A 25,088-nucleotide genomic window follows, 5' to 3' on the forward strand; every position below is an offset into this window, starting at 1 on the left:
AGGTAATACGTACGGTGCTAGCTATCGGGATGAATCTCTGGATAGATGGCTATAGGTTACATTGGGTAATAAGTACGGTGCTAGCTATCAGGGGATGAATCTCTGGATAGATTGCTATAGGTTACATTGGGTAATAAGTATGGTGCTAGCTATCAGGGGATGAATCTCTGGATAGATTGCTATAGGTTACATTGGGTAATAGGTATGGTGCTAGCTATCAGGGGATGAATCTCTGGATAGATTGCTATAGGTTACATTGGGTAATAAGTCCGGTGCTAGCTATCAGGGGATGAATCTCTGGATAGATTGCTATAGGTTACATTGGGTAATAAGTACGGTGTTAGCTATCAGGGGATGAATCTCTGGATTGTTATAGGTTACATTGGGTAATAAGTACGGTGCTAGCTATCAGGGGATGAATCTCTGGATAGGTTGCTATAGGTTACATTGGGTAATAAGTACGGTGCTAGCTATCAGGGGATGACTCTCTGGATAGATTACTGTAGGTTACATTAGGTAATAAGTACGGTGCTAGCTATCAGGGGATGAATCTCTGGATAGATTGCTATAGGTTACATTGGGTAATAAGTACGGTGCTAGCTATCAGGTGATGAATCTCTGGATAGATCGCTATAGGTTACATTAGGTAATAAGTACGGTGCTAGCTATCAGGGGATGAATCTCTGGATAGATTGCTATAGGTTACATTGGGTAATAAGTACTGTGCTAGCTATCAGGGGATGACTCTCTGGATAGATCGCTATAGGTTACATTGGGTAATAAGTACGGTGCTAGCTATCAGGGGATGTCTCTCTGTATAGATCGCTATAGGTTACATTGGGTAATAAGTACGGTGCTAGCTATCAGGGGATGAATCTCTGGATAGATTGCTATAGGTTACATTGGGTAATAAGTACAGTGCTAGCTATCAGGGGATGACTCTCTGGATAGATCGCTATAGGTTACATTGGGTAATAAGTACGATGCTAGCTATCAGGGGATGTCTCTCTGGATAGATCGCTATAGGTTACATTGGGTAAAAAGTACGGTGCTAGCTATCAGGGGATGAATCTCTGGATAGATTGCTATAGGTTACATTAGGTAATAAGTACGGTGCTAGCTATCAGGGGATGAATCTCTGGATAGATCGCTATAGGTTCCATTAGGTAATACGTACGGTGCTAGCTATCAGGGGATGAATCTCTGGATTGTTATAGGTTACATTAGGTAATAAGTACGGTGCTAGCTATCAGGGGATGAATCTCTGGATAAATTGCTATAGGTTACATTAGGTAATAACTACGGTGCTAGCTATCGGGATGAATCTCTGGATAGATGGCTATAGGTTACATTGGGTAATAAGTACGGTGCTAGCTATCAGGGGATGAATCTCTGGATAGATTGCTATAGGTTACATTGGGTAATAAGTATGGTGCTAGCTATCAGGGGATGAATCTCTGGATAGATTGCTATAGGTTACATTGGGTAATAGGTATGGTGCTAGCTATCAGGGGATGAATCTCTGGATAGATTGCTATAGGTTACATTGGGTAATAAGTACGGTGCTAGCTATCAGGGGATGAATCTCTGGATAGGTTGCTATAGGTTACATTAGGTAATAAGTATGGTGCTAGCTATCAGGGGATGAATCTCTGGATAGATTGTTATAGGTTACATTGGGTAATAAGTACGGTGCTAGCTATCAGGGGATGAATCTCTGGATAGATTGCTGTAGGTTACATTGGGTAATAAGTACGGTGCTAGCTATCAGGGGATGAATCTCTGGATAGATTGCTATAGGTTACATTGGGTAATAAGTACGGTGCTAGCTATCAGGGGATGAATCTCTGGATAGATTGCTGTAGGTTACATTGGGTAATAAGTACGGTGCTAGCTATGAGGGGATGAATCTCTGGATAGATTGCTATAGGTTACATTGGGTAATAAGTATGGTGCTAGCTATCAGGGGATGAATCTCTGGATAGATTGCTATAGGTTACATTGGGTAATAGGTATGGTGCTAGCTATCAGGGGATGAATCTCTGGATAGATTGCTATGGGTTACATTAGGTAATAAGTACGGTGCTAGCTATCAGGGGATGAATCTCTGGATAGATTGCTATAGGTTACATTGGGAAATAAGTACGGTGCTACCTATCAGGGGATGAATCTCTGGATAGATTGCTATAGGTTACATTGGGTAATAAGTACGGTGCTAGCTATCAGGGGATGAATCTCTGGATAGATTGTTATAGGTTACATTGGGTAATAAGTACGGTGCTAGCTATCAGGGGATGAATCTCTGGATAGATTTCTATAGGTTACATTGGGTAATAAGTACGGTGCTAGCTATCAGGGGATGAATCTCTGGATAGATTGCTATAGGTTACATTAGGTAATAAGTATGGTGCTAGCTATCAGGGGATGAATCTCTGGATAGATTACTATAGGTTACATTGGGTAATAAGTACGGTGCTAGCTATCAGGGGATGACTCTCTGGATAGATTGTTATAGTTTACATTAGGTAATAAGTACGGTGCTAGCTATCAGGAGATGAATCTCTAGATAGATTGCTATAGGTTACAATGGGTACTAATGCCATCTAAGTATGGTGCTAGCTATCAGGGGATGAATCTCTGGATAGATTGCTATAGGTTACATTAGGTAATAAGTAGGGTGCTAGCTATCAGGGGATGAATCTCTGGATAGATTGCTATAGCTTACATTAGGTAATAACTACGGTGCTAGCTATCGGGATGAATCTCTGGATAAATTGCTATAGGTTACATTAGGTAATAAGTACGGTGCTAGCTATCAGGGGATGAATCTCTGGATAGATTGCTATAGGTTACATTGGGTAATAAGTACGGTGCTAGCTATCAGGGGATGAATCTCTGGATAGATCGCTATAGGTTACATTGGGTAATAAGCACGGTGCTAGCTATCAGGGGATGAATCTCTGGATAGATGGCTATAGGTTACATTGGGTAAAAAGTACGGTGCTAGCTATCAGGGGATGAATCTCTGGATAGATTGCTATAGGTTACATTGGGTAATAAGTACGGTGCTAGCTATCAGGCGATGAATCTCTGGATAGATTGCTATAGGTTACATTGGGTAATAAGTACGGTGCTAGTTATCAGGGGATGAATCTCTAGATAGATTTCTATAGGTTACAATGGGTACTAATGCCATCTAAGTATGGTGCTAGCTATCAGGGGATGAATCTCTGGATAGATCGCTACAGGTTACATTAGGTAATAAGTACGGTGCTAGCTATCAGGGGATGAATCTCTAGATAAATTGCTATAGGTTACAATGGGTACTAATGCCATCTAAGTATGGTGCTAGCTATCAGGGGATGAATCTCTGGATTGTTAATAGGTTACATTAGGTAATAAGTACGGTGCTAGCTATCAGGGGATGAATCTCTGGATAGATCGCTATAGGTTACATTGGGTAATAAGTACGGTGATAGCTATCAGGGGATGAATCTCTGGATAGATTGCTATAGGTTACATTGGGTAATAAGTACGGTGCTAGCTATCAGGGGATGAATCTCTGGATAGATTGCTATAGGTTACATTGGGTAATAAGTATGGTGCTAGCTATCAGGGGATGAATCTCTGGATAGATTGCTATAGGTTACATTGGGTAAAAAGTACGGTGCTAGCTATCAGGGGATGAATCTCTGGATAGATTGCTATAGGTTACTTACATTAGGTAATAAGTACGGTGCTAGCTATCAGGGGATGAATCTCTGGATAGATTGCTATAGGTTACATTGGGTAATAAGTACGGTGCTAGCTATCAGGGGATGACTCTCTGGATAGATCGCTATAGGTTACATTGGGTAATAAGTACGGTGCTAGCTATCAGGGGATGAATCTCTGGATAGATCGCTATAGGTTACATTGGGTAATAAGTACGGTGCTAGCTATCAGGGGATGAATCTCTGGATAGATCGCTATAGGTTACATTGGGTAATACGTACGGTGCTAGCTATCAGGGGATGAATCTCTGGATAGATCGCTATAGGTTACATTGGGTAATGAGTGCGGTGCTAGCTATCAGGGGATGAATCTCTGGATAGATTGCTATAGGTTACATTAGGTAATAAGTACGGTGCTAGCTATCAGGGGATGAATCTCTGGATAGATTGCTATAGGTTACATTGGGTAATAAGTACGGTGCTAGCTATCAGGGGATGAATCTCTGGATAGATTGCTATAGGTTACATTAGGTAATAAGTACGGTGCTAGCTATCAGGGGATGAATCTCTGGATAGATTGCTATAGGTTACATTAGGTAATACGTACGGTGCTAGCTATCAGGGGATGAATTTCTGGATTGTTATAGGTTACATTAGGTAATAAGTACAGTGCTAGCTATCAGGGGATGAATCTCTGGATAGATTGCTATAGGTTACATTGGGTAATAAGTACGGTGCTAGCTATCAGGGAATGAATCTCTGGATAGATTGCTATAGGTTACATTAGGTAATAAGTACGGTGCTAGCTATCAGGGGATGAATCTCTGGATTGTTATAGGTTACATTGGGTAATAAGTACGGTGCTAGCTATCAGGGGATGACTCTCTGGATAGATTACTGTAGGTTACATTAGGTAATAAGTACGGTGCTAGCTATCAAGGGATGAATCTCTGGATAGATTGCTATAGGTTACATTGGGTAATAAGTACGGTGCTAGCTATCAGGTGATGAATCTCTGGATTGTTATAGGTTATATTGGGTAATAAGTACGGTGCTAGCTATCAGGGGATGACTCTCTGGATTGATTGCTGTAGGTTACATTAGGTAATAAGTACGGTGCTAGCTATCAGGGGATGAATCTCTGGATAGATCGCTATAGGTAACATTGGGTAATAAGTACGGTGCTAGCTATCAGGTGATCAATCTCTGGATAGATCGCTATAGGTTACATTAGGTAATAAGTACGGTGCTAGCTATCAGGGGAAGAATCTCTGGATTGTTATAGGTTACATTGGGTAATAAGTACGGTGCTAGCTATCAGGGGATGACTCTCTGGATAGATTGCTGTAGGTTACATTAGGTAATAAGTACGGTGCTAGCTATCAGGGGATGAATCTCTGTATAGATTGCTATAGGTTACATTGGGTAATAAGTACAGTGCTAGCTATCAGGGGATGACTCTCTGGATAGATCGCTATAGGTTACATTGGGTAATAAGTACGGTGCTAGCTATCAGGGGATGACTCTCTGGATAGATCGCTATAGGTTACATTGGGTAATAAGTACGGTGCTAGCTATCAGGGGATGAATCTCTGGATAGATTGCTATAGGTTACATTAGGTAATAAGTACGGTGCTAGCTATCAGGGGATGAATCTCTGGATAGACTGCTATAGGTTACATTAGGTAATAAGTACGGTGCTAGCTATCAGGGGATGAATCTCTGGATAGATCGCTATAGGTTCCATTAGGTAATAAGTACGGTGCTAGCTATCAGGGGATGAATCTCTGGATAGATTGCTATAGGTTACATTAGGTAATACGTACGGTGCTAGCTATCAGGGGATGAATGTCTGGAATGTTATAGGTTACATTAGGTAATAAGTACAGTGCTAGCTATCAGGGGATGAATCTCTGGATAGATTGCTATAGGTTACATTGGGTAATAAGTACGGTGCTAGCTATCAGGGGATGAATCTCTGGATAGATCGCTATAGGTTACATTAGGTAATAAGTACGGTGCTAGCTATCAGGGGATGAATCTCTGGATAGATTGCTATAGGTTACATTGGGTAATAAGTACGGTGCTAGCTATCAGGGGATGAATGTCTGGAATGTTATAGGTTACATTAGGTAATAAGTACAGTGCTAGCTATCAGGGGATGAATCTCTGGATAGATTGCTATAGGTTACATTGGGTAATAAGTACGGTGCTAGCTATCAGGGGATGAATCTCTGGATAGATCGCTATAGGTTACATTAGGTAATACGTACGGTGCTAGCTATCAGGGGATGACTCTCTGGATAGATTACTGTAGGTTACATTAGGTAATAAGTACGGTGCTAGCTATCAGGGGATGAATCTCTGGATAGATTGCTATAGGTTACATTGGGTAATAAGTACGGTGCTAGCTATCAGGTGATGAATCTCTGGATAGATCGCTATAGGTTACATTAGGTAATAAGTACGGTGCTAGCTATCAGGGGATGAATCTCTGGATAGATTGCTATAGGTTACATTGGGTAATAAGTACGGTGCTAGCTATCAGGGGATGAATCTCTGGATTGTTATAGGTTACATTGGGTAATAAGTACGGTGTTAGCTATCAGGGGATGACTCTCTGGATAGATTGCTGTAGGTTACATTAGGTAATAAGTACGATGCTAGCTATCAGGGGATGAATCTCTGGATAGATTGCTATAGGTTACATTGGGTAATAAGTACAGTGCTAGCTATCAGGGGATGACTCTCTGGATAGATCGCTATAGGTTACATTGGGTAATAAGTACGGTGCTAGCTATCAGGGGATGTCTCTCTGGATAGATCGCTATAGGTTACATTGGGTAATAAGTACGGTGCTAGCTATCAGGGGATGAATCTCTGGATAGATTGCTATAGGTTACATTGGGTAATAAGTACAGTGCTAGCTATCAGGGGATGACTCTCTGGATAGATCGCTATAGGTTACATTGGGTAATAAGTACGGTGCTAGCTATCAGGGGATGTCTCTCTGGATAGATCGCTATAGGTTACATTGGGTAAAAAGTACGGTGCTAGCTATCAGGGGATGAATCTCTGGATAGATTGCTATAGGTTACATTAGGTAATAAGTACGGTGCTAGCTATCAGGGGATGAATCTCTGGATAGATCGCTATAGGTTCCATTAGGTAATACGTACGGTGCTAGCTATCAGGGGATGAATCTCTGGATTGTTATAGGTTACATTAGGTAATAAGTACGGTGCTAGCTATCAGGGGATGAATCTCTGGATAAATTGCTATAGGTTACATTAGGTAATAACTACGGTGCTAGCTATCGGGATGAATCTCTGGATAGATGGCTATAGGTTACATTGGGTAATAAGTACGGTGCTAGCTATCAGGGGATGAATCTCTGGATAGATGGCTATAGGTTACATTGGGTAATAAGTACGGTGCTAGCTATCAGGGGATGAATCTCTGGATAGATTGCTATAGGTTACATTAGGTAATAAGTACGGTGCTAGCTATCAGGGGATGAATCTCTGGATAGATTGCTATAGGTTACATTGGGTAATAAGTACGGTGCTAGCTATCAGGGGATGAATCTCTGGATAGATTGCTATAGGTTACATTGGGTAATAAGTACGGTGCTAGCTATCAGGGGATGAATCTCTGGATAGATTGCTATAGGTTACATTGGGTAATAAGTACGGTGTTAGCTATCAGGGGATGAATCTCTGGATTGTTATAGGTTACATTAGGTAATAAGTATGGTGCTAGCTATCAGGGGATGAATCTCTGGATAGATTGCTATAGGTTACATTGGGTAATAAGTACGGTGCTAGCTATCAGGGGATGAATCTCTGGATAGATGGCTATAGGTTACATTGGGTAATGAGTACGGTGCTAGCTATCAGGGGATGAATCTCTGGATAGATTGCTATAGGTTACATTGGGTAATAAGTACAGTGCTAGCTATCAGGGGATGACTCTCTGGATAGATCGCTATAGGTTACATTGGGTAATAAGTACGGTGCTAGCTATCAGGGGATGTCTCTCTGGATAGATCGCTATAGGTTACATTGGGTAAAAAGTACGGTGCTAGCTATCAGGGGATGAATCTCTGGATAGATTGCTATAGGTTACATTAGGTAATAAGTACGGTGCTAGCTATCAGGGGATGAATCTCTGGATAGATCGCTATAGGTTCCATTAGGTAATACGTACGGTGCTAGCTATCAGGGGATGAATCTCTGGATTGTTATAGGTTACATTAGGTAATAAGTACGGTGCTAGCTATCAGGGGATGAATCTCTGGATAAATTGCTATAGGTTACATTAGGTAATAACTACGGTGCTAGCTATCGGGATGAATCTCTGGATAGATGGCTATAGGTTACATTGGGTAATAAGTACGGTGCTAGCTATCAGGGGATGAATCTCTGGATAGATGGCTATAGGTTACATTGGGTAATAAGTACGGTGCTAGCTATCAGGGGATGAATCTCTGGATAGATTGCTATAGGTTACATTAGGTAATAAGTACGGTGCTAGCTATCAGGGGATGAATCTCTGGATAGATTGCTATAGGTTACATTGGGTAATAAGTACGGTGCTAGCTATCAGGGGATGAATCTCTGGATAGATTGCTATAGGTTACATTGGGTAATAAGTACGGTGCTAGCTATCAGGGGATGAATCTCTGGATAGATTGCTATAGGTTACATTGGGTAATAAGTACGGTGTTAGCTATCAGGGGATGAATCTCTGGATTGTTATAGGTTACATTAGGTAATAAGTATGGTGCTAGCTATCAGGGGATGAATCTCTGGATAGATTGCTATAGGTTACAATGGGTACTAATGCCATCTAAGTATGGTGCTAGCTATCAGGGGATGAATCTCTGGATAGATTGCTATAGGTTACATTAGGTAATAAGTACGGTGCTAGCTATCAGGGGATGAATCTCTGGATAGATTGCTATAGCTTACATTAGGTAATAACTACGGTGCTAGCTATCGGGATGAATCTCTGGATACATTGCTATAGGTTACATTGGGTAATAAGTATGGTGCTAGCTATCAGGGGATGAATCTCTGGATAGATTGCTATAGGTTACATTGGGTAAAAAGTACGGTGCTAGCTATCAGGGGATGAATCTCTGGATAGATTGCTATAGGTTACTTACATTAGGTAATAAGTACGGTGCTAGCTATCAGGGGATGAATCTCTGGATAGATTGCTATAGGTTACATTGGGTAATAAGTACGGTGCTAGCTATCAGGGGATGAATCTCTGGATAGATCGCTATAGGTTACATTGGGTAATAAGTACGGTGCTAGCTATCAGGGGATGAATCTCTGGATAGATCGCTATAGGTTACATTGGGTAATACGTACGGTGCTAGCTATCAGGGGATGAATCTCTGGATAGATCGCTATAGGTTACATTGGGTAATAAGTGCGGTGCTAGCTATCAGGGGATGAATCTCTGGATAGATTGCTATAGGTTACATTAGGTAATAAGTACGGTGCTAGCTATCAGGGGATGAATCTCTGGATAGATTGCTATAGGTTACATTGGGTAATAAGTACGGTGCTAGCTATCAGGGGATGAATCTCTGGATAGATTGCTATAGTTTACATTAGGTAATAAGTACTGTGCTAGCTATCAGGGGATGAATCTCTGGATAGATTGCTATAGGTTACATTAGGTAATACGTACGGTGCTAGCTATCAGGGGATGAATCTCTGGATTGTTATAGGTTACATTAGGTAATAAGTACAGTGCTAGCTATCAGGGGATGAATCTCTGGATAGATTGCTATAGGTTACATTGGGTAATAAGTACGGTGCTAGCTATCAGGGGATGAATCTCTGGATAGATGGCTATAGGTTACATTGGGTAATGAGTACGGTGCTAGCTATCAGGGAATGAATCTCTGGATAGATTGCTATAGGTTACATTAGGTAATAAGTACGGTGCTAGCTATCAGGGGATGAATCTCTGGATTGTTATAGGTTACATTGGGTAATAAGTACGGTGCTAGCTATCAGGGGATGACTCTCTGGATAGATTACTGTAGGTTACATTAGGTAATAAGTACGGTGCTAGCTATCAAGGGATGAATCTCTGGATAGATTGCTATAGGTTACATTGGGTAATAAGTACGGTGCTAGCTATCAGGTGATGACTCTCTGGATTGTTATAGGTTATATTGGGTAATAAGTACGGTGCTAGCTATCAGGGGATGACTCTCTGGATTGATTGCTGTAGGTTACATTAGGTAATAAGTACGGTGCTAGCTATCAGGGGATGAATCTCTGGATAGATCGCTATAGGTTACACTGGGTAATAAGTACGGTTCTAGCTATCAGGGGATGAATCTCTGGATTGTTATAGGTTATATTGGGTAATAAGTACGGTGCTAGCTATCAGGGGATGACTCTCTGGATTGATTGCTGTAGGTTACATTAGGTAATAAGTACGGTGCTAGCTATCAGGGGATGAATCTCTGGATAGATCGCTATAGGTTACATTGGGTAATAAGTACGGTGCTAGCTATCAGGTGATCAATCTCTGGATAGATCGCTATAGGTTACATTAGGTAATAAGTACGGTGCTAGCTATCAGGGGATGAATCTCTGGATTGTTATAGGTTACATTGGGTAATAAGTACGGTGCTAGCTATCAGGGGATGACTCTCTGGATAGATTGCTGTAGGTTACATTAGGTAATAAGTACGGTGCTAGCTATCAGGGGATGAATCTCTGTATAGATTGCTATAGGTTACATTGGGTAATAAGTACAGTGCTAGCTATCAGGGGATGACTCTCTGGATAGATCGCTATAGGTTACATTGGGTAATAAGTACGGTGCTAGCTATCAGGGGATGACTCTCTGGATAGATCGCTATAGGTTACATTGGGTAATAAGTACGGTGCTAGCTATCAGGGGATGAATCTCTGGATAGATTGCTATAGGTTATATTAGGTAATAAGTATGATGCTAGCTATCAGGGGATGAATCTCTGGATAGACTGCTATAGGTTACATTAGGTAATAAGTACGGTGCTAGCTATCAGGGGATGAATCTCTGGATAGATCGCTATAGGTTCCATTAGGTAATAAGTACGGTGCTAGCTATCAGGGGATGAATCTCTGGATAGATTGCTATAGGTTACATTAGGTAATACGTACGGTGCTAGCTATCAGGGGATGAATCTCTGGAATGTTATAGGTTACATTAGGTAATAAGTACAGTGCTAGCTATCAGGGGATGAATCTCTGGATAGATTGCTATAGGTTACATTGGGTAATAAGTACGGTGCTAGCTATCAGGGGATGAATCTCTGGATAGATTGCTATAGGTTACATTGGGTAATAAGTACGGTGCTAGCTATCAGGGGATGACTCTCTGGATAGATTACTGTAGGTTACATTAGGTAATAAGTACGGTGCTAGCTATCAGGGGATGAATCTCTGGATAGATTGCTATAGGTTACATTGGGTAATAAGTACGGTGCTAGCTATCAGGTGATGAATCTCTGGATAGATCGCTATAGGTTACATTAGGTAATAAGTACGGTGCTAGCTATCAGGGGATGAATCTCTGGATAGATTGCTATAGGTTACATTGGGTAATAAGTACGGTGCTAGCTATCAGGGGATAAATCTCTGGATTGTTATAGGTTACATTGGGTAATAAGTACGGTGTTAGCTATCAGGGGATGACTCTCTGGATAGATTGCTGTAGGTTACATTAGGTAATAAGTACGGTGCTAGCTATCAGGGGATGAATCTCTGGATAGATTGCTATAGGTTACATTGGGTAATAAGTACAGTGCTAGCTATCAGGGGATGACTCTCTGGATAGATCGCTATAGGTTACATTGGGTAATAAGTACGGTGCTAGCTATCAGGGGATGTCTCTCTGGATAGATCGTTATAGGTTACATTGGGTAATAAGTACAGTGCTAGCTATCAGGGGATGAATCTCTGGATAGATTGCTATAGGTTACATTGGGTAATAAGTACAGTGCTAGCTATCAGGGGATGACTCTCTGGATAGATCGCTATAGGTTACATTGGGTAATAAGTACGGTGCTAGCTATCAGGGGATGTCTCTCTGGATAGATCGCTATAGGTTACATTGGGTAAAAAGTACGGTGCTAGCTATCAGGGGATGAATCTCTGGATAGATTGCTATAGGTTACATTATGTAATAACTACGGTGCTAGCTATCAGGGGATGAATCTCTGGATAGATCGCTATAGGTTCCATTAGGTAATACGTACGGTGCTAGCTATCAGGGGATGAATCTCTGGATTGTTATAGGTTACATTAGGTAATAAGTACGGTACTAGCTATCAGGGGATGAATCTCTGGATAAATTGCTATAGGTTACATTAGGTAATAACTACGGTGCTAGCTATCGGGATGAATCTCTGGATAGATGGCTATAGGTTACATTGGGTAATAAGTACGGTGCTAGCTATCAGGGGATGAATCTCTGGATAGATGGCTATAGGTTACATTGGGTAATAAGTATGGTGCTAGCTATCAGGGGATGAATCTCTGGATAGATTGCTATAGGTTACATTGGGTAATAAGTACGGTGCTAGCTATCAGGGGATGAATCTCTGGATAGATTGCTATAGGTTACATTGGGTAATAAGTACGGTGCTAGCTATCAGGGGATGAATCTCTGGATAGATTGCTATAGGTTACATTGGGTAATAAGTACGGTGTTAGCTATCAGGGGATGAATCTCTGGATTGTTATAGGTTACATTAGGTAATAAGTATGGTGCTAGCTATCAGGGGATGAATCTCTGGATAGATTGCTATAGGTTACATTGGGTAATAAGTACGGTGCTAGCTATCAGGGGATGAATCTCTGGATAGATGGCTATAGGTTACATTGGGTAATGAGTACGGTGCTAGCTATCAGGGGATGAATCTCTGGATAGATTGCTATAGGTTACATTAGGTAATAAGTTCGGTGCTAGCTATCAGGGGATGAATCTCTGGATAGATTGCTATAGGTTACATTGGGTAATAAGTACAGTGCTAGCTATCAGGGGATGACTCTCTGGATAGATCGCTATAGGTTACATTGGGTAATAAGTACGGTGCTAGCTATCAGGGGATGTCTCTCTGGATAGATCGCTATAGGTTACATTGGGTAAAAAGTACGGTGCTAGCTATCAGGGGATGAATCTCTGGATAGATTGCTATAGGTTACATTAGGTAATAAGTACGGTGCTAGCTATCAGGGGATGAATCTCTGGATAGATCGCTATAGGTTCCATTAGGTAATACGTACGGTGCTAGCTATCAGGGGATGAATCTCTGGATTGTTATAGGTTACATTAGGTAATAAGTACGGTGCTAGCTATCAGGGGATGAATCTCTGGATAAATTGCTATAGGTTACATTAGGTAATAACTACGGTGCTAGCTATCGGGATGAATCTCTGGATAGATGGCTATAGGTTACATTGGGTAATAAGTACGGTGCTAGCTATCAGGGGATTAATCTCTGGATAGATGGCAAAGGTTACATTGGGTAATAAGTACGGTGCTAGCTATCAGGGGATGAATCTCTGGATAGATTGCTATAGGTTACATTAGGTAATAAGTACGGTGCTAGCTATCAGGGGATGAATCTCTGGATAGATTGCTATAGGTTACATTGGGTAATAAGTACGGTGCTAGCTATCAGGGGATGAATCTCTGGATAGATTGCTATAGGTTACATTGGGTAATAAGTACGGTGCTAGCTATCAGGGGATGAATCTCTGGATAGATTGCTATAGGTTACATTGGGTAATAAGTACGGTGTTAGCTATCAGGGGATGAATCTCTGGATTGTTATAGGTTACATTAGGTAATAAGTATGGTGCTAGCTATCAGGGGATGAATCTCTGGATAGATTGCTATAGGTTACATTGGGTAATAAGTACGGTGCTAGCTATCAGGGGATGAATCTCTGGATAGATTGCTATAGGTTACATTGGGTAATGAGTACGGTGCTAGCTATCAGGGGATGAATCTCTGGATAGATTGCTATAGGTTACATTAGGTAATAAGTATGGTGCTAGCTATCAGGGGATGAATCTCTGGATAGATTGCTATAGGTTACATTAGGTAATAAGTACGGTGCTAGCTATCAGGGGATGAATCTCTGGATAGATTGTTATAGGTTACATTGGGTAATAAGTACGGTGCTAGCTATCAGGGGATGAATCTCTGGATAGATTGCTGTAGGTTACATTGGGTAATAAGTACGGTGCTAGCTATCAGGGGATGAATCTCTGGATAGATTGCTATAGGTTACATTGGGTAATAAGTATGGTGCTAGCTATCAGGGGATGAATCTCTGGATAGATTGCTATAGGTTACATTGGGTAATAGGTATGGTGCTAGCTATCAGGGGATGAATCTCTGGATAGATTGCTATGGGTTACATTAGGTAATAAGTACGGTGCTAGCTATCAGGGGATGAATCTCTGGATAGATTGCTATAGGTTACATTGGGAAATAAGTACGGTGCTAGCTATCAGGGGATGAATCTCTGGATAGATTGCTATAGGTTACATTGGGTAATAAGTACGGTGCTAGCTATCAGGGGATGAATCTCTGGATAGATTGTTATAGGTTACATTGGGTAATAAGTACAGTGCTAGCTATCAGGGGATGAATATCTGGATAGATTACTATAGGTTACATTGGGTAATAAGTACGGTGCTAGCTATCAGGGGATGACTCTCTGGATAGATTGTTATAGTTTACATTAGGTAATAAGTACGGTGCTAGCTATCAGGAGATGAATCTCTAGATAGATCGCTATAGGTTACAATGGGTACTAATGCCATCTAAGTATGGTGCTAGCTATCAGGGGAAGAATCTCTGGATAGATTGTTATAGGTTACATTGGGTAATAAGTACGGTGCTAGCTATCAGGGGATGAATCTCTGGATAGGTTGCTATAGGTTACATTAGGTAATAAGTACGGTGCTAGCTATCAGGGGATGAATCTCTGGATAGATTGCTATAGGTTACATTAGGTAATAACTACGGTGCTAGCTATCGGGATGAATCTCTGGATAAATTGCTATAGGTTACATTAGGTAATAAGTACGGTGCTAGCTATCAGGGGATGAATCTCTGGATAGATCGCTATAGGTTACATTGGGTAATAAGTACGGTGCTAGCTATCAGGGGATGAATCTCTGGATAGATTGCTATAGGTTACATTGGGTAATAAGTACGGTGCTAGCTATCAGGGGATGAATCTCTGGATAGATCGCTATAGGTTACATTGGGTAATAAGTACGGTGCTAGCTATCAGGGGATGAATCTCTGGATAGATCGCTATAGGTTACATTGGGTAATAAGCACGGTGCTAGCTATCAGGGGATGAATCTCTGGATAGATGGCTATAGGTTACATTGGGTAAAAAGTACGGTGCTAGCTATCAGGGGATGAATCTCTGGATAGATTGCTATAGGTTACATTGGGTAATAAGTACGTTGCTAGCTATCAGGCGATGAATCTCTGGATAGATTGCTATAGGTTACATTGGGTAATAAGTACGGTGCTAGTTATCAGGGGATGAATCTCTAGATAGATTTCTATAGGTTACAATGGGTACTAATGCCATCTAAGTATGGTGCTAGCTATCAGGGGATGAATCTCTGGATAGATTGCTATAGGTTACATTGGGTAATAAGTACGGTGCTAGCTATCAGGGGATGAATCTCTGGATAGATTGCTATAGGTTACATTGGGTAATAAGTACGGTGCTAGCTATCAGGGGATGAATCTCTGGATAGATTGCTATAGGTTACATTGGGTAATAAGTATGGTGCTAGCTATTAGGGGATTAATCTCTGGATAGATTGCTATAGGTTACATTGGGTAATAAGTATGGTGCTAGCTATCAGGGGATGAATCTCTGGATAGATTGCTATAGGTTACATTGGGTAAAAAGTACGGTGCTAGCTATCAGGGGATGAATCTCTGGATAGATTGCTATAGGTTACTTACATTAGGTAATAAGTACGGTGCTAGCTATCAGGGGATGAATCTCTGGATAGATTGCTATAGGTTACATTGGGTAATAAGTACGGTGCTAGCTATCAGGGGATGAATCTCTGGATAGATTGGTATAGGTTACATTGGGTAATAAGTACGGTGCTAGCTATCAGGGGATGAATCTCTGGATAGATCGCTATAGGTTACATTGGGTAATAAGTACGGTGCTAGCTATCAGGGGATGAATCTCTGGATAGATCGCTATAGGTTACATTGGGTAATACGTACGGTGCTAGCTATCAGGGGATGAATCTCTGGATAGATCGCTATAGGTTACATTGGGTAATGAGTGCTGTGCTAGCTATCAGGGGATGAATCTCTGGATAGATTGCTATAGGTTACATTAGGTAATACGTACGGTGCTAGCTATCAGGGGATGAATCTCTGGAATGTTATAGGTTACATTAGGTAATAAGTACAGTGCTAGCTATCAGGGGATGAATCTCTGGATAGATTGCTATAGGTTACATTGGGTAATAAGTACGGTGCTAGCTATCAGGGGATGAATCTCTGGATAGATTGCTATAGGTTACATTGGGTAATAAGTACGGTGCTAGCTATCAGGGGATGACTCTCTGGATAGATTACTGTAGGTTACATTAGGTAATAAGTACGGTGCTAGCTATCAGGGGATGAATCTCTGGATAGATTGCTATAGGTTACATTGGGTAATAAGTACGGTGCTAGCTATCAGGTGATGAATCTCTGGATAGATCGCTATAGGTTACATTAGGTAATAAGTACGGTGCTAGCTATCAGGGGATGAATCTCTGGATAGATTGCTATAGGTTACATTGGGTAATAAGTACGGTGCTAGCTATCAGGGGATAAATCTCTGGATTGTTATAGGTTACATTGGGTAATAAGTACGGTGTTAGCTATCAGGGGATGACTCTCTGGATAGATTGCTGTAGGTTACATTAGGTAATAAGTACGGTGCTAGCTATCAGGGGATGAATCTCTGGATAGATTGCTATAGGTTACATTGGGTAATAAGTACAGTGCTAGCTATCAGGGGATGACTCTCTGGATAGATCGCTATAGGTTACATTGGGTAATAAGTACGGTGCTAGCTATCAGGGGATGTCTCTCTGGATAGATCGTTATAGGTTACATTGGGTAATAAGTACAGTGCTAGCTATCAGGGGATGAATCTCTGGATAGATTGCTATAGGTTACATTGGGTAATAAGTACAGTGCTAGCTATCAGGGGATGACTCTCTGGATAGATCGCTATAGGTTACATTGGGTAATAAGTACGGTGCTAGCTATCAGGGGATGTCTCTCTGGATAGATCGCTATAGGTTACATTGGGTAAAAAGTACGGTGCTAGCTATCAGGGGATGAATCTCTGGATAGATTGCTATAGGTTACATTATGTAATAACTACGGTGCTAGCTATCAGGGGATGAATCTCTGGATAGATCGCTATAGGTTCCATTAGGTAATACGTACGGTGCTAGCTATCAGGGGATGAATCTCTGGATTGTTATAGGTTACATTAGGTAATAAGTACGGTACTAGCTATCAGGGGATGAATCTCTGGATAAATTGCTATAGGTTACATTAGGTAATAACTACGGTGCTAGCTATCGGGATGAATCTCTGGATAGATGGCTATAGGTTACATTGGGTAATAAGTACGGTGCTAGCTATCAGGGGATGAATCTCTGGATAGATGGCTATAGGTTACATTGGGTAATAAGTATGGTGCTAGCTATCAGGGGATGAATCTCTGGATAGATTGCTATAGGTTACATTGGGTAATAAGTACGGTGCTAGCTATCAGGGGATGAATCTCTGGATAGATTGCTATAGGTTACATTGGGTAATAAGTACGGTGCTAGCTATCAGGGGATGAATCTCTGGATAGATTGCTATAGGTTACATTGGGTAATAAGTACGGTGTTAGCTATCAGGGGATGAATCTCTGGATTGTTATAGGTTACATTAGGTAATAAGTATGGTGCTAGCTATCAGGGGATGAATCTCTGGATAGATTGCTATAGGTTACATTGGGTAATAAGTACGGTGCTAGCTATCAGGGGATGAATCTCTGGATAGATGGCTATAGGTTACATTGGGTAATGAGTACGGTGCTAGCTATCAGGGGATGAATCTCTGGATAGATTGCTATAGGTTACATTAGGTAATAAGTTCGGTGCTAGCTATCAGGGGATGAATCTCTGGATAGATTGCTATAGGTTACATTGCGTAATAAGTACAGTGCTAGCTATCAGGGGATGACTCTCTGGATAGATCGCTATAGGTTACATTGGGTAATAAGTACGGTGCTAGCTATCAGGGGATGTCTCTCTGGATAGATCGCTATAGGTTACATTGGGTAAAAAGTACGGTGCTAGCTATCAGGGGATGAATCTCTGGATAGATTGCTATAGGTTACATTAGGTAATAAGTACGGTGCTAGCTATCAGGGGATGAATCTCTGGATAGATCGCTATAGGTTCCATTAGGTAATACGTACGGTGCTAGCTATCAGGGGATGAATCTCTGGATTGTTATAGGTTACATTAGGTAATAAGTACGGTGCTAGCTATCAGGGGATGAATCTCTGGATAAATTGCTATAGGTTACATTAGGTAATAACTACGGTGCTAGCTATCGGGATGAATCTCTGGATAGATGGCTATAGGTTACATTGGGTAATAAGTACGGTGCTAGCTATCAGGGGATTAATCTCTGGATAGATGGCTATAGGTTACATTGGGTAATAAGTACGGTGCTAGCTATCAGGGGATGAATCTCTGGATAGATTGCTATAGGTTACATTAGGTAATAAGTACGGTGCTAGCTATCAGGGGATGAATCTCTGGATAGATTGCTATAGGTTACATTGGGTAATAAGTACGGTGCTAGCTATCAGGGGATGAATCTCTGGATAGATTGCTATAGGTTACATTGGGTAATAAGTACGGTGCTAGCTATCAGGGGATGAATCTCTGGATAGATTGCTATAGGTTACATTGGGTAATAAGTACGGTGTTAGCTATCAGGGGATGAATCTCTGGATTGTTATAGGTTACATTAGGTAATAAGTATGGTGCTAGCTATCAGGGGATGAATCTCTGGATAGATTGCTATAGGTTACATTGGGTAATAAGTACGGTGCTAGCTATCAGGGGATGAATCTCTGGATAGATTGCTATAGGTTACATTGGGTAATGAGTACGGTGCTAGCTATCAGGGGATGAATCTCTGGATAGATTGCTATAGGTTACATTAGGTAATAAGTATGGTGCTAGCTATCAGGGGATGAATCTCTGGATAGATTGCTATAGGTTACATTAGGTAATAAGTACGGTGCTAGCTATCAGGGGATGAATCTCTGGATAGATTGTTATAGGTTACATTGGGTAATAAGTACGGTGCTAGCTATCAGGGGATGAATCTCTGGATAGATTGCTGTAGGTTACATTGGGTAATAAGTACGGTGCTAGCTATCAGGGGATGAATCTCTGGATAGATTGCTATAGGTTACATTGGGTAATAAGTACGGTGCTAGCTATCAGGGGATGAATCTCTGGATAGATTGCTATAGGTTACATTGGGTAATAAGTATGGTGCTAGCTATCAGGGGATGAATCTCTGGATAGATTGCTATAGGTTACATTGGGTAATAGGTAGGGTGCTAGCTATCAGGGGATGAATCTCTGGATAGATTGCTATGGGTTACATTAGGTAATAAGTACGGTGCTAGCTATCAGGGGATGAATCTCTGGATAGATTGCTATAGGTTACATTGGGAAATAAGTACGGTGCTAGCTATCAGGGGATGAATCTCTGGATAGATTGCTATAGGTTACATTGGGTAATAAGTACGGTGCTAGCTATCAGGGGATGAATCTCTGGATAGATTGTTATAGGTTACATTGGGTAATAAGTACAGTGCTAGCTATCAGGGGATGAATATCTGGATAGATTACTATAGGTTACATTGGGTAATAAGTACGGTGCTAGCTATCAGGGGATGACTCTCTGGATAGATTGTTATAGTTTACATTAGGTAATAAGTACGGTGCTAGCTATCAGGAGATGAATCTCTAGATAGATCTCTATAGGTTACAATGGGTACTAATGCCATCTAAGTATGGTGCTAGCTATCAGGGGAAGAATCTCTGGATAGATTGTTATAGGTTACATTGGGTAATAAGTACGGTGCTAGCTATCAGGGGATGAATCTCTGGATAGGTTGCTATAGGTTACATTAGGTAATAAGTACGGTGCTAGCTATCAGGGGATGAATCTCTGGATAGATTGCTATAGGTTACATTAGGTAATAACTACGGTGCTAGCTATCGGGATGAATCTCTGGATAAATTGCTATAGGTTACATTAGGTAATAAGTACGGTGCTAGCTATCAGGGGATGAATCTCTGGATAGATCGCTATAGGTTACATTGGGTAATAAGTACGGTGCTAGCTATCAGGGGATGAATCTCTGGATAGATTGCTATAGGTTACATTGGGTAATAAGTACGGTGCTAGCTATCAGGGGATGAATCTCTGGATAGATCGCTATAGGTTACATTGGGTAATAAGTACGGTGCTAGCTATCAGGGGATGAATCTCTGGATAGATCGCTATAGGTTACATTGGGTAATAAGCACGGTGCTAGCTATCAGGGGATGAATCTCTGGATAGATGGCTATAGGTTACATTGGGTAAAAAGTACGGTGCTAGCTATCAGGGGATGAATCTCTGGATAGATTGCTATAGGTTACATTGGGTAATAAGTACGTTGCTAGCTATCAGGCGATGAATCTCTGGATAGATTGCTATAGGTTACATTGGGTAATAAGTACGGTGCTAGTTATCAGGGGATGAATCTCTAGATAGATTTCTATAGGTTACAATGGGTACTAATGCCATCTAAGTATGGTGCTAGCTATCAGGGGATGAATGTCTGGATAGATTGCTATAGGTTACATTGGGTAATAAGTACGGTGCTAGCTATCAGGGGATGAATCTCTGGATAGATTGCTATAGGTTACATTGGGTAATAAGTACGGTGCTAGCTATCAGGGGATGAATCTCTGGATAGATTGCTATAGGTTACATTGGGTAATAAGTATGGTGCTAGCTATTAGGGGATTAATCTCTGGATAGATTGCTATAGGTTACATTGGGTAATAAGTATGGTGCTAGCTATCAGGGGATGAATCTCTGGATAGATTGCTATAGGTTACATTGGGTAAAAAGTACGGTGCTAGCTATCAGGGGATGAATCTCTGGATAGATTGCTATAGGTTACTTACATTAGGTAATAAGTACGGTGCTAGCTATCAGGGGATGAATCTCTGGATAGATTGCTATAGGTTACATTGGGTAATAAGTACGGTGCTAGCTATCAGGGGATGAATCTCTGGATAGATTGGTATAGGTTACATTGGGTAATAAGTACGGTGCTAGCTATCAGGGGATGAATCTCTGGATAGATCGCTATAGGTTACATTGGGTAATAAGTACGGTGCTAGCTATCAGGGGATGAATCTCTGGATAGATCGCTATAGGTTACATTGGGTAATACGTACGGTGCTAGCTATCAGGGGATGAATCTCTGGATAGATCGCTATAGGTTACATTGGGTAATGAGTGCTGTGCTAGCTAACAGGGGATGAATCTCTGGATAGATTGCTATAGGTTACATTAGGTAATAAGTACGGTGCTAGCTATCAGGGGATGAATCTCTGGATAGATTGCTATAGGTTACTTTGGGTAAGTACGGTGCTAGCTATCAGGGGATGAATCTCTGGATAGATTGCTATAGGTTACATTAGGTAATAAGTACTGTGCTAGCTATCAGGGGATGAATCTCTGGATAGATTGCTATAGGTTACATTAGGTAATACGTACGGTGCTAGCTATCAAGGGATGAATCTCTGGATTGTTATAGGTTACATTAGGTAATAAGTACAGTGCTAGCTATCAGGGGATGAATCTCTGGATAGATTGCTATAGGTTACATTGGGTAATAAGCACGGTGCTAGCTATCAGGGGATGAATCTCTGGATAGATAGCTATAGGTTACATTGGGTAATGAGTACGGTGCTAGCTATCAGGGAATGAATCTCTGGATAGATTGCTATAGGTTACATTAGGTAATAAGTACGGTGCTAGCTATCAGGGGATGAATCTCTGGATTGTTATAGGTTACATTGGGTAATAAGTACGGTGCTAGCTATCAGGGGATGAATCTCTGGATTGATTGCTGTAGGTTACATTAGGTAATAAGTACGGTGCTAGCTATCAGGGGATGAATCTCTGGATAGATCGCTATAGGTTACATTGGGTAATAAGTACGGTGCTAGCTATCAGGTGATCAATCTCTGGATAGATCGCTATAGGTTACATTAGGTAATAAGTACGGTGCTAGCTATCAGGGGATGAATCTCTGGATTGTTATAGGTTACATTGGGTAATAAGTACGGTGCTAGCTATCAGGGGATGACTCTCTGGATAGATTGCTGTAGGTTACATTAGGTAATAAGTATGGTGCTAGCTATCTGGGGATGAATCTCTGGATAGGTTGCTATAGGTTACATTGGGTAATAAGTATGGTGCTAGCTATCAGGGGATGAATCTCTGGATAGATGGCTATAGGTTACATTGGGTAATAAGTACGGTGCTAGCTATCAGGGGATGAATCTCTGGATAGATGGCTATAGGTTACATTGGGTAATGAGTACGGTGCTAGCTATCAGGGGATGAATCTCTGGATAGATTGCTATAGGTTACATTAGGTAATAAGTACGGTGCTAGCTATCAGGGGATGAATCTCTGGATTGTTATAAGTTACATTGGGTAATAAGTACGGTGCTAGCTATCAGGGGATGACTCTCTGGATAGATTACTGTAGGTTACATTAGGTAATAAGTACGGTGCTAGCTATCAGGGGATGAATCTCTGGATAGATTGCTATAGGTTACATTGGGTAATAAGTACGGTGCTAGCTATCAGGGGATGAATCTCTGGATTGTTATAGGTTACATTAGGTAATAAGTACGGTGCTAGCTATCAGGGGATGAATCTCTGGATAGATTGCTATAGGTTACATTGGGTAATAAGTACAGTGCTAGCTATCAGGGGATGACTCTCTGGATAGATCGCTATAGGTTACATTGGGTAATAAGTACGGTGCTAGCTATCAGGGGATGTCTCTCTGGATAGATTGCTATAGGTTACATTGGGTAAAAAGTACGGTGCTAGCTATCAGGGGATGAATCTCTGGATAGATTGCTATAGGTTACATTAGGTAATAAGTACGGTGCTAGCTATCAGGGGATGAATCTCTGGATAGATTGCTATAGGTTACATTAGGTAATAAGTACGGTGCTAGCTATCAGGGGATGAATCTCTGGATTGTTATAGGTTACATTGGGTAATAAGTACGGTGTTAGCTATCAGGGGATGACTCTCTGGATAGATTGCTATAGGTTACATTAGGTAATAAGTACGGTGCTAGCTATCAGGGGATGAATCTCTGGATAGGTTGCTATAGGTTACATTGGGTAATAAGTACGGTGCTAGCTATCAGGGGATGACTCTCTGGATAGATTACTGTAGGTTACATAAGGTAATAAGTACGGTGCTAGCTATCAGGGGATGAATCTCTGGATAGATTGCTATAGGTTACATTGGGTAATAAGTACGGTGCTAGCTATCAGGTGATGAATCTCTGGATAGATCGCTATAGGTTACATTAGGTAATAAGTACGGTGCTAGCTATCAGGGGATGAATCTCTGGATAGATCGCTATAGGTTACATTGGGTAATAAGTACGGTGCTAGCTATCAGGGGATGAATCTCTGGATTGTTATAGGTTACATTGGGTAATAAGTACGGTGTTAGCTATCAGGGGATGACTCTCTGGATAGATTGCTGTAGGTTACATTAGGTAATAAGTACGGTGCTAGCTATCAGGGGATGACTCTCTGGATAGATCGCTATAGGTTACATTGGGTAATAAGTACGGTGCTAGCTATCAGGGGATGTCTCTCTGGATAGATCGCTATAGGTTACATTGGGTAATAAGTACGGTGCTAGCTATCAGGGGATGAATCTCTGGATAGATTGCTATAGGTTACATTGGGTAATAAGTACAGTGCTAGCTATCAGGGGATGACTCTCTGGATAGATCGCTATAGGTTACATTGGGTAATAAGTACGATGCTAGCTATCAGGGGATGTCTCTCTGGATAGATCGCTATAGGTTACATTGGGTAAAAAGTACGGTGCTCGCTATCAGGGGATGAATCTCTGGATAGATTGCTATAGGTTACATTAGGTAATAAGTACGGTGCTAGCTATCAGGGGATGAATCTCTGGATAGATCGCTATAGGTTCCATTAGGTAATACGTACGGTGCTAGCTATCGGGATGAATCTCTGGATAGATGGCTATAGGTTACATTGGGTAATAAGTACGGTGCTAGCTATCAGGGGATGAATCTCTGGATAGATTGCTATAGGTTACATTGGGTAATAAGTATGGTGCTAGCTATCAGGGGATGAATCTCTGGATAGATTGCTATAGGTTACATTGGGTAATAGGTATGGTGCTAGCTATCAGGGGATGAATCTCTGGATAGATTGCTATAGGTTACATTGGGTAATAAGTCCGGTGCTAGCTATCAGGGGATGAATCTCTGGATAGATTGCTATAGGTTACATTGGGTAATAAGTACGGTGTTAGCTATCAGGGGATGAATCTCTGGATTGTTATAGGTTACATTGGGTAATAAGTACGGTGCTAGCTATCAGGGGATGAATCTCTGGATAGGTTGCTATAGGTTACATTGGGTAATAAGTACGGTGCTAGCTATCAGGGGATGACTCTCTGGATAGATTACTGTAGGTTACATTAGGTAATAAGTACGGTGCTAGCTATCAGGGGATGAATCTCTGGATAGATTGCTATAGGTTACATTGGGTAATAAGTACGGTGCTAGCTATCAGGTGATGAATCTCTGGATAGATCGCTATAGGTTACATTAGGTAATAAGTACGGTGCTAGCTATCAGGGGATGAATCTCTGGATAGATTGCTATAGGTTACATTGGGTAATAAGTACTGTGCTAGCTATCAGGGGATGACTCTCTGGATAGATCGCTATAGGTTACATTGGGTAATAAGTACGGTGCTAGCTATCAGGGGATGTCTCTCTGTATAGATCGCTATAGGTTACATTGGGTAATAAGTACGGTGCTAGCTATCAGGGGATGAATCTCTGGATAGATTGCTATAGGTTACATTGGGTAATAAGTACAGTGCTAGC

The sequence above is a fragment of the Taudactylus pleione genome, unplaced genomic scaffold (assembly GCF_031769625.1).
Source record: "Taudactylus pleione unplaced genomic scaffold, aTauple2 ptg001062l, whole genome shotgun sequence".
Lineage (NCBI taxonomy): Eukaryota > Metazoa > Chordata > Amphibia > Anura > Myobatrachidae > Taudactylus > Taudactylus pleione.